The following is a 12,179-nucleotide window of genomic DNA, read 5'->3' on the forward strand; positions in this document are numbered from 1 at the left end:
ATGGTGGGACATCATCAATAAACAATGGAAGGAAAAAAAAAGCTTGTAAGGACATTCACTTTTTGTCCAATTCTCATTTTTTAAGAGATAAAGATATAAGAAATATAGCTCAATTAACATAAAATTTGTATTACCGTCTTCAAATCTACAAACATTCACCTTGAGTTTGCCTATTTAAACCCAACCAATTCCCACGAATGCTTCACACAACCATAAACAAGAAAAACTTAGTTCAAAGCCTCCAATTCCAACTCCCTCTCTTTTCTTTCCTTTACAATAATGGAATCCTTGTTTCTCACCACAAACCCACTGCTCGGTCGAAACTCTTCGCTTGCGTTGTTGCCTTCCTCCTCCTCCTCCATCTCGACTCAGCTGAGTAGCAAGGTCGAGGTTAGGAGAAGTAAAAGTGAAAAATTTAATAAGACAACGACGTATGTGCCAACATCCATCGTCGCCTCATCAGCATAGAAACGAAGGGCCGGTAAGGGGTTGTCTGCGAATGTACCGGTGGACGGTTCGGTTGCAGTGACGGGAAAGTGAAGGATGTGTCGTGGAAGGAAGTGCAATACGAACCGGGGTCAATCGGACATAGGGCACCGTTTCCGGGAGAGGTCGATAAAAAGAAGTAGATGGAGTATATTACAAAAATAGTGGGTTCAAAAGTGTATGATGTTGCTATTGAAACGCCATTGCAGCTTGCTCCCTTGTTGTCTTCTCAATTAGGGATTAATCTCTGGCTCAAGAGGGAGGATTCTCAACAGGTAAACTATACACTTGATAATTAATTTTTCCCGACTCTTAATTTCTATTCTAATTATTTTTCCTTATTGCATTAGTTTCTATCTGTTAAAAAGCAGCAGCTAATTCTTGGGAAGGGGAAATTAGATTAATTTAACTCGGTTTTATAACTATTTTATTGAGGATCTCACGTTAGAAAGATGGAGAAATTTGGTCTCACAATATTACAAAGTACATACATTACTTTTTTCATTGTCACGATTAATTCATATGGTAATAGAGCTTCATGAAATCTAGAAGAACCAACTACATTGAGAATCAAAACCCTTTGACTTAAAAAAATGTTTATCTACTTTCGACATAAGCACCTATAGCTTTGCTTTTGGAACTAGGAAAGGTCTCACATACTAATAATGGATATTAATGGTACTCACTTAGGAGGTGTTTGATAAATGGGTATGAGTTATTGAGTTGGGTGAGTATTTATTATCCATGTTTGTTAAGCCCATAAAGAAAACCTATGGGTTATTAAAACTCTTTTTTTACCCACTCAAAACTCTCATTTTTTATGCACTCAAAACTAGGATCTTTATATTAATATGGTTGTTTTCAAAATTTATTAGAGAAATAATAACTTTTGCATACGTCATGACATGTAATTTTTGTGTTTATATTATGACAAGGATATTATAAGTATCGAAAAGAACATATATTTTGTGATTTTTTTTTTTGGAAGCTGCCACATGTTCAGTCGGTTCATATTATTTTTGTGATCTTATGAAAAATGTTATTATACTACATCACATTCTCACCATCATAATCAAATGAAAGGTAATTATCTTTTGTACAATTTCAATTCCAAATATACTACCCATATTATATAAAAATATACTGTGAAATAATAAAGTTAAGTTAGCAAGATTCAATAAATATACATACAATAATACCAATTAGTAATTGGGATAATTACCTTCAATATATATACATACAATATACAATATACCAATTAATTGAGTAGCAATATGAAATATATTTTATTGGTATGTTTTACTGATTGAAGAGAATTAGAATTATTACAGTCTTTGAAAAGAATATATGAAAAATAATCTATTATGTTCTACAAATTGAGAAAAAAATTGAGATTGTCCAGTTTATGTCATAAATGATTTAAGAAAATACGTGTATATTTGAAAATTAATCAACAATAGCAAAACATAAAACTAAAAAATAAAAGAATGAAATAAAAAATAAATAAAAAAATAGAACTAATCTCATTCACAAAAAACTGCATCAGATCCCCAATTCAACTCAACTCTGCACAACAAACACAGATAATAATTATCAACTCAACTTAACTCTGCAAACAAACACAGACAATTTAACTCTCCAGATAATAATTACCAACACACCTTTAACAAGTATTTTGAGACAAAAAAAAAACTGTGATATATAATATATATATAGAAAAAGATGAGAAAAACAACAAAACAAAGACTCAATTGCATCCTTATCAGTCCCAACAATTTGGTTTAGCTTTAATCAAGAAAATAATTGGACCAAGAGCCTGCCCAAACTTTGTAAGGGGTTAATAAGGCATTTTCTATACTAATATACTAATTAAATAGACCAAATTACAAGAATATATTTTTTTCATGAATCATATAGTGGGTTACAATATTACATAAAAATCAAGCTCAAAAGTCTATAATACCCCTATTAATTTCTAGCCATTAAAGAGAAAAAAAAAACATTAAAAAACACACCAACATGGAAATGTGGAAATAATGTGTATTAAATTAGTTTTTTCTGAAATTTTTAATTTTTCTCCCTCCATGATTACCCCATTTTTTCTCCCTGGTCCACCACCTACGACACCTTCTCCATCTTCTTTACATTTTCTTTTTCAATTTAAAATATATATGTGTTTATTTTAAATAATATTTTATGTTTTAATTTATTGTGTTAGTATTATTGTTGTATAATGTGAAAATATATATTTTCAAAATAATTAAATATACATGCATAGATATGACAAATTATGTGAAATATATATCTCAATAGAAACGAGACTAAAATTAATTATGGAGTATATATTATAATTATTTTAAATGAATTTGGAATAACCTCTTATATATTTTAAATAAACATTTTATATATACAATAAAAAAAATAAACAGAAATGAAAATGAAGATTTGTAATTATAATTTTGCATTAATTATAGTCCATTAAAAAGGAAAAAAGTATATATTTGCAAAATAACAAAATATACATCTCAATTTCAAATATATATGTATATAAATGACAAAGTATATGAAATACCTATCTTAATTGAAACGAAACTAAAATTAAAATATGTTGTATATAATATATAACAACCTTATATTTGTACTAATTTGAAATACATGTAGAATAAATCTCGTATATATTTCAAATAAACCTTGTATACATATATAAGAAGTGAAGCATAGATGAAAACAAATACTTTCAACAATAATTCTGCATTAAATACAACCACCGAATTTAAGGATTCTGAATGTTTGATCAAAATCCATAATATGTAAATAAAAAGGAAAATTTGTGACAAATTTGTAATTAATTAGAAAAAAATATTCTTCAAAAAAAAAAAAAAAGAGTCTAAAATCAAGGGAATACAAATCATGCATTAATGTAATATAATATTAAATTCGGTTTGAATTTTTTAAATATTTTAATAATAAAATAACATAAAATTTTAATATGAGAGAGAATGTATTATAAAATAATAAAAAAATTTCTAAAACTAAAAGATATATATCATACCCGTTAATGAATAAAATAAAAGATCATTAAGTGTAAACTTACCATTAATGATGACATATAATGAAATGTTAATTATTTTTTTAAAAAAAATCTCCAAATGATTATTAATATTAACGTTTTGAATTATGTTTAATATTTTGATTACAAAATAATACTAACATTTAATAATAGAGAGGGTGTACAATAAGGTTAAAATTGTTCCAAAAAATCTGAAAATTTAGTTAGGTAATATAATTAAAGTTTAGGACATTTATAAAATATTACTAGTAAAGTATGTCAGTTTTATAAATCCTTCTTAATTTTTTTCTAGTGATGTAGTCCACGAACTTCTTGGGCCAAAATAAAAAGTGAGTTCATCTATCTATCTCCTACTCCCCAAACTCCTTATAATTTGCACCTAACAGCTAGTTTCCTCCCCATTAATTCTTTACTATATAATCTTCATGTTTTTTAGAAAATTCAAAATCAAATGATTGTCAAACAAGGTCATTTCAGTGAAATCGGAGATCAAATAAAAATAATAAGGATTGATTGTAATTATAAATGGATGTGACATATGTAGGTATTCTCATTCAAGATCCGGGGAGCTTATAATATGATATCTCAACTTCCAGAAAACCAATTGAAATTAGGGGTTATCTGTGCATCATCTGGGAATCATGCTCAGGGAGTTGCATTATCTGCTCAAAAAATAGCTAAAGAGGAGAGCACTGAGACAGGCATGACATTCATACCTCCTTAATGAAGATGTTATAGCTGGCCAAGGTACTGTTGGCATGGAAATTGGCCGTCAAATGAGGGGTAAAATCCATGCTATTTTTGTTCCTATTGGTGTTGGCGGTCTCGCTGCTGGTATTGCTTCTTTTTACAAGCTCGTTTATCCCGAGATAATTAATAACATCGACACTTCTTCTTCCGTCTTCTTATAAACTTAACACGTGATTGATTTTACCCTAGTTCATCTATCAAGACAGAAGAGCATTTGAGATAAGGAGTGAAGTTGTTTATAATCGTGAGACCAATAATGTAAGGAGTTAATAATAAGCCATTATACTCGATGTTAATAAACTGTGGAGATCGATCACAATTAGTTTATGAGCTTGGACAAATAAGAAATTGAGTTCATCTAAGTCCTCTCCCCACACCCTGGCCTTTAATGTCAGTGAGTGAGTGAGTGAGAGTGTTGTTGCTATCACATATATATAACTTGTTAGCAGTAAACTCTTGGGTTAATGGTTTGTGATTTAACACGGGCATGCAAGCGTTCTTATCCCTTGCAACCCCCTCGCTTTTCTTTGCTAACCCTTTTGTGTTATGCCTCAATGGGGTTAAATTACAGGTTCCGGTCTAGATGTATGAATACTTTCAAAAGTGTCGAATAGATCCCTGAAATTTATAAAGAACTTTATCGTAACTTATATGTATTTGAACTTTTGGCTTGATTGGTGTTTGAGTACATTATTTAGTTTGGAGAGTTGTTTGTTTGTGGATACAGGTAAAGATATTTGGGGTGGAACCAAATGATGAAAACTCCATGGCACAAGCATTGTATCGTGACGAGGTAGTGAATGTAACAGATATTGGACATTTTGCTGATGGTGTAGCTGTTCAACAAGTTGGGGATGAAACTTTTCGTATTTGCAGAGAACTCCTTGATGATGTAATTCTTGTTCCCAAAGAGGATATATCTGCCGCAATAAAGGTTTGGGATTGATTATTTCATTTGTGTAATGATCAATCATCATATTGAGTTAGAGAGCTAATAGTGTTGTTGCTTAATTATTATGAATAATTAGGACATATTTAGCGACGAGAGGAGCATCTTAGAATCTTCTGGTGCACTTTTCATTGCGGCAGCAAAGGCGTATTGCACGTATAATAATATTATGGGAGTAAATATTGTGGCAGTAACTAGTGGTGCAAATATGAACTTTGACCAATTACGTGAAATTTCTGATCTTGCCAATGTTGATCAGTCTATCATTTGTTCTATCTTGCCTGAAAAACCAGGAAGCTTGAAACAACTCACCGAGCTGGTTAGTTCTTTTGTTTTGTTCATTCATCCATTTTATGTCATCAAGTGTTTTTTTAAATTGCTAAAATCACTCGAAAATATTCTTTTTAATTATGAAAAACTAATTTAATGTTCGGTTCGGAAATCATGTTTCAAAGAGAAAATTTTCTATTACTATGTAGTTAATCATACTATATTAAGATGATAACATTCTTCCTAGATTTCAAAATGCTATACTTTTGGCAAAATGAACTTTGTCAACTCACTTAAGTACGTGTTTGTGGTTTAAATCCTTTATCCATCATATTAAAAAAAAATCACACTTTTATCCTTTGAGTTTTAAATTTAATTTATATTCGATCGTAGATTTTGAAATTTTTATTTTTACCTCAAATTTTTAAGTTTTGTTTCTATTAGGGCTTTAAATTATGCACTAAATATTAATTCCATCGCCAAGGTGAGCATTAATAAAAACTTGAGGGTAAAAGCGATTTTATTAAACCCATCAAACAAAGGGATTTTGTTAATTCCATTGCCAAGGTCAGCATTAATAAAAATTTAAGGATAAAAGCATAAAATATTAGAACCTAAGAACTAAATAAAAACTAAACATCAAATTAAATGAAAATTAAACTCAAAACTCAAGAGTAAAAATATAATATTTTGAAACATGTGAACTAAATGGAAATCAGACTCAAAATTTAAAGACCAAAAAGGTCATTTCTCTCTATATTATTTTTTCTCCAAACTTTCTTAACTATTTTTTTACAGCAATTGGAATGCACATATCATTGTGCATCTCACTCTCATTATACACATGTAATAATAATAAAATATTTTTAAAAAAATCAGGATAATTTGTAAAAATAAAAATAAAATATTTGAAAAAAATGAAGACAATTTGTCATATGAAAAATCATGATTGAAAAATTTTGTAGGATGCACAAAAATAAGCCGTCAGAATGCACCTAAGTGATTTTTAACTTGACGATGTGATTATGGCGGTCTTTCATTTTTTTTTTTTTGAGATAAGTCTTTCAAATTTGTTATTAATTGTTAAATGTCATTCTATTAATTTATAATTTTATATAAGAGTTGTTTTCAAATATAGAAAAATGAACGAAAATATTTATAAATTATAGTAAAATTTTAGAATTATCAATGATAGATGCTGATCTATCAGTGTCCATCAATGATAGTTCTAAAATTTTACTATATCTTATAAATATTTTCAACAGTTTTATCATTTTGAAATAATTTCCCCTTATATAGCTTTAATTATCATGTTTAATTGGGTGAAAAAATTTAGATTTGCAGTTGGGTAAAAACATTACAGAAATGACATACAGATTTAGCTCTGGCTCAGAGGATGCTGTTGTTGTTTATAAGTGCTTCTCAACTTTATGTCAATTATTGGAGCTTATTATAAAATTAACATACTTTTCTCATTATTATTAGTGTTTTATTTTTCCTAGTAATTAATCATAAATTTGGTAAATATAATGGTATTGCGGAGTTAGTGTAGTATATCAACAGTAAAATAGTTACATTCTGTTTATTAGTCACAACAATTTATTTGTTACATTCCGTTATAACAATTTATTTGTTACAACAGTTAAGATTCTGTTTGAGTTTGTTTGTATTTTCCAGCTGTTAGTTAGTCAAGCAAACTAACAAGTTCTTATAAAAGGAACTTGAAGTATGTAAATACAATAAGTGAAAGTAATAAGAAAGTATTTCCACATACCTTTTCTCTCCATTTGTTATGGTATCAGAGCATTTCCGCAAGAGAGAAAATTAAAAACCCACCCGAACGCCATTACCCTCGTGCAGTCCTATCATGACGACATCAGAGAGTTCAACGTCCGACAACTCTTCGGAACTCGACGCCCAAATGAATCCCTTCATCCTTCATCATTCGATCATCCAAACCACCAATCTGGTATCTACACCACTTGCAGGATCAAGCAACTACTCTTCATGGAGCACAGCAATGAAACTTGCATTATCAGGGAAGAACAAGATTGGTTTTATTACTAGAACGATTGAAAAACCATCAGAAGGAAGTTTACAATCAGCATGGAGATGTAATAATGATGTGATAACCTCATGGATTATCAACTCAGTCTCAAAAGAAATTGCTGCCAGCTTAGTTTATAGGGGAAGCGTCAAAGAGATATGGGATGAATTAAAAGAAAGGTACCGTCAGTCCAATGGGCCACATATATACCAGTTGAGAAAGGATCTTGTAAATACTACTCAAGGAAACCTTTCAATGGAAGTATATTACGAAAAAATCACTACGATATGGCAAGTATTTGTTGAATACAGACCAACGGATGAATGTACTTGTCAAGGGTCAAAGAAGATGATAGAATTCTTGAATGCAGAATTTGTAATGACATTCCTTATGGGCTTAAACGAGTCATATGCACAAATCAGAGCACAAATTCTATCGATCGACCCTTTGCCAACAATAAACAAGGTATTCTCTCTTATCATCCAAGAAGAAAGGCAAAGATCCATTGGATCTACACCTATAATTGAAAGTAAACTCTAATGGCTAATGCTGAGAAAAGGTTTACATCTGAGAAATCTAAGAAGAAAGATACTCGGCCAGTATGCACTAACTGTGGATATAGAGGGCATATTTCTGACAAATGTTAGACTACATGGTTATCCACCAGGGCATAGACTAGCAAATAACAATTCAGTCCTTCAACAAAGGCCATTATTTGATCACTTTGAAAACAAAGGTATTACTGAAAATCTTGTTGTTAATACCTTAGAACGCTTATGTGAGGATAACTACGGTATTGATGATTCACAACCTCATATTGAAACCTCAAAAGAAACCAATCATACCACCCAAACAACCATTCCCACAGCCCCAAGAAGGTCACTGAGAGCACATTACCCACCCTCCTACCTAAAAGACTTTCACTGTAACTTCACATCCCACAGAAAATCACCCTTTCCTCTTCACAAATACCTCTCATATAATACTTACAACCAAAACCATAAGACATACATCCTAAATGTCACTTCCATCTATGAACCCACCTATTACCACCAAGCCGTGAACCACCAGATTTGGAAGAAGGCTATGGGAGAGGAAATAGAAACCATGGAATGAACTAATACATGGACTATTGTCTCTCTTCCAAAGAATCATCATACTGTAGGTAGTAAATAGGTTTACAAAGTCAAGTACAAACAAGATGGAACAGTTGACAAATATAAGGCGAGACTTGTAACAAAAGGCTACAATCAACAAGAAGGAATAGATTTCTTAGACACCTTCTCACCTGTCGCCAAAATTGTCACTGTTAAAGTCTTCTTCGCCCTTGCTGCATCCTATAATTGGTCACTCACTCAAATGGACATCATTACCTTCCTAAATGGTGATTTGTTTGAAGAAGTGCATATGTCTTTGCCATTGGGTTATCAAACCTCACAAGTACCACGGAAAGGTGAGAAACTAGCTTGCAAACTTAACAAATCTATATATGGGCTGAAATAAGCCTCGAGACAATGGTTTCTCAAGTTTACAGCTGCTCTATCTTCACATGGCTTTCATCAATCCAAGTCTGATTATTCTCTTTTTACCCGAGGACATGGACATGATTTTGTAGCATTGTTGGTATATGTAGATGACATATTACTAACCGGACCATCCCCTCAAATAATCAGCTCAGTCAAAGAAGTCCTCAAAGGACATTTCAAGCTCAAGGATTTAGGCCAGGTGAAATATTTTCTGGGATTAGAATTATCCAGATCTCAACAAGGGATCATGATTTCCCAAAGAAAATATTGCCTCTAAATACTTGAGGATACTGGATTTCTTGAAGCTAAACCAACTACAACTCCTATGGATCCCAATTTAAAACTATCAAAGAATGAAGGAGAGCTTCTAAAGGCAGATGACATCACATGTTATAGGAGACTGATTGGCAGGCTTATATATCTTCAAATATCTCGGTCAGACATATGCTTTGCTGTTCATTGGCTAAGCCAATTCATCCACAGCCCCACTAAAGCTCACTTCAATGCCGCTCATCACTTACTCAGGTACCTAACACGGTCTCCTGGACAAGGCATTTTAATCAGCCCTATCACTTCCTTTCATTTAAAAGCCTTTGTGGATGCTGATTGGGGATCATGTCCTGATACTAGAAGATCCATTACTAGTTTCTGCATATTCCTAGGGGCATCTATCATATCATGGAAATCAAAGAAACAAGCCACCGTTTCTAGATCTTCTGCAAAAGCGGAGTACAGGGCACTAGCCTCAGTTACTAGTGAATTAATGTGACTCAACTCCTCAAAGATCTTCAGGTTAAGATCCTAAAGCCCACTACTGTATTCTGTGACAATCAAGCTGCTATTGCCATTGCCTCTAATCCAATGTTTCATGAGAGGACAAAACACATAGAAATTGATTGTCATTTTGTTCGGGACAAGATAGCTGATGGGTTCCTTAAGGTTCTCCCTATCCAATCTAGTCAACAACTCGCAGACATGTTCACTAAAGCATTGCCTACATCTGTTTTGTCTAAACTAGTATCCAAGTTGGGCATCATTGACATTCATCGTCCAACTTGAGGGGGAGTATCAACAGTAAAACAGTTACATTATGTTTATTAGTTATAACAATTTATTTGTTACATTCTGTTATAACAATTTATTTGTTACAATAGTTAAGATTATGTTTGAGTTTGATTCTGTTTGAGTTTGTTTGTATTTTCCAGCTGTTAGTTAATCAAGCAAACTAACAAGTTCTTTTATAAAAGGAACTTGAAGTATGTAAATACAATAAGTGAAAGTAATAAGAAAGTATTTCCACATACCTTTTCTCTCCATTTGTTACAGTAGGTTCAGAACTTGAAGAAATGGTGCAGCTTTTGAATTCTTCTGGCTTTAAAACTTACACTTTATCAGATAATCCTTTTGTTACCAATCACCTACGTTACATGGTAAATAATTTAATATATTTTCTTAATTATGAATTTGGAATATGCTTTGATTAATTTCTAATCAACACATTTTTTATATTTTTTTTTCAATTTTTCAGACGGGAGGCAGAGCAGATGTTGAAAACGAAACTCTCTTCCGTTTTACATTCCCAGAAAAACAAGGTGCTTTAAAGCACTACCTCAAAGACTTTAAGCATAACTGGAACGTTTCCTTATTTCACCATCGTGCTCAGGTAAAAAAATCGAGTCGCACCCTCCGTTTTTGATAACTATTTTGGTAGTTGGTTTTTAATTTTTGAAAATTAAACTTTTAAGCGTCTTCTATTTCTTTGTTTTTTTTTTCTGTTAACTAATGTTTTCAAAGTAGAAATAAGATTGGTAAACTAATGAAAAGTACTTGGGTACATCATCTTGATTTACACCTATCTTCTTACAACCGCTCGTACTAATTATTATGTTTGTCATGTGGCAAATTCTTTTTTATTTATTTAAAAAATATTTTTTTGAGTTTTTTCTATTGTATGTTAAATACAATAAAGATGCACCAAGTATTGATAAAGAAAAATTATCCTAAATTTCATTCGATGGTTCACATATTTCTTGAAGAAACACTTGAATTCTTAGTTTAATACTTGAATTCATAAAACAAAACAAGTTTTCGAAAAATATTTTTTTTAATGTTTAATTTTTGACTCGATTATTTAAAACATTAGTACAAAGTGAATAAAAAACAAAGAACTTAGAGGTGAATGTAGTATTTATAAACTTAATTTTCAAAAACGAAACGGGGTCTTAGTATTTTTTTTATTTTTTGTTTTTAAAATTTATATTTGTTTTTTCTCAATTACTTAATTATAGTTTTCGTCCTTCATAAAGAAAAAAACTTATATTTCTAGTTAAATAATTTTAAAAACAAAAATAACTTTCTGAAAATAAATGTTTTTAGATTTCAAAACTTGACTTGACTTTTGTAAATATCAGTAAAAAAGTGAATAACAAACCATAAAAACTTATTAGTAAAACTATTCAAAGTATCAAAAATGTGAGAAAAACAAATATAATTTTCAAATAAAAAAACATATGGTTATCAAACGAAGCTTTAACTATCTCTCACCTTGTATAACGGTTTTTTTTTTTTTTTTTTTTTTTTTTTTTTTTTTTTTTTTGTGGTTGAACTTGAACAGGGCATTCTTACTTCAGATGTATTAGTTGGAGTTAAACTGGAGAAATCAGAGGAGAAACATTTCCATGAATATATAAAGAAAGTTGGGTATAAATATGAGGTTGTCTCTGAAGATGATGCAGCCAAAGTTCTAGCAAAACTCTAAATCATCATATCAATACCATTCCACTTCATTTCACTTAACCCACCACAACTTCATCACATCAATCACCTTCAATTTTACTTCCATAATTAGTGGTTGCTACCTCTTCATCTTTGAAGTTAGTAATGAATAAAATCCCTTTGTTTCATGGGTTTAATTATTAAATAAGATGATGTTGATTGGAAGTTAGTGAAATGGAGAGTAATTTGGCTTGTATTGCCAACACTATATTCTTAACAATCTGCATATGTTTTATAAATGAAAGTAATGCAACTGCCTTTCTTTTCTTAAACCAAAATGTGTTCTCTCTCTCTCTTTCCTAGGTT

At 31.0% G+C, this 12,179-nt stretch overlaps 1 pseudogene; it reads left to right on the plus strand.

Annotated features, from left to right (window-relative positions):
• The first annotated feature begins 279 nt into the window (after nucleotides 1–279).
• Nucleotides 280–11,856, plus strand: LOC120074024 (threonine dehydratase biosynthetic, chloroplastic-like; annotated as a pseudogene).
• The last annotated feature ends 323 nt before the right edge of the window (nucleotides 11,857–12,179 follow it).

The sequence above is a fragment of the Benincasa hispida genome, unplaced genomic scaffold, assembly GCF_027475165.1.
Source record: "Benincasa hispida cultivar pf3 unplaced genomic scaffold, pf3_genome.v1.1 HicScf404, whole genome shotgun sequence".
NCBI classification, from domain to species: Eukaryota; Viridiplantae; Streptophyta; class Magnoliopsida; order Cucurbitales; family Cucurbitaceae; genus Benincasa; species Benincasa hispida.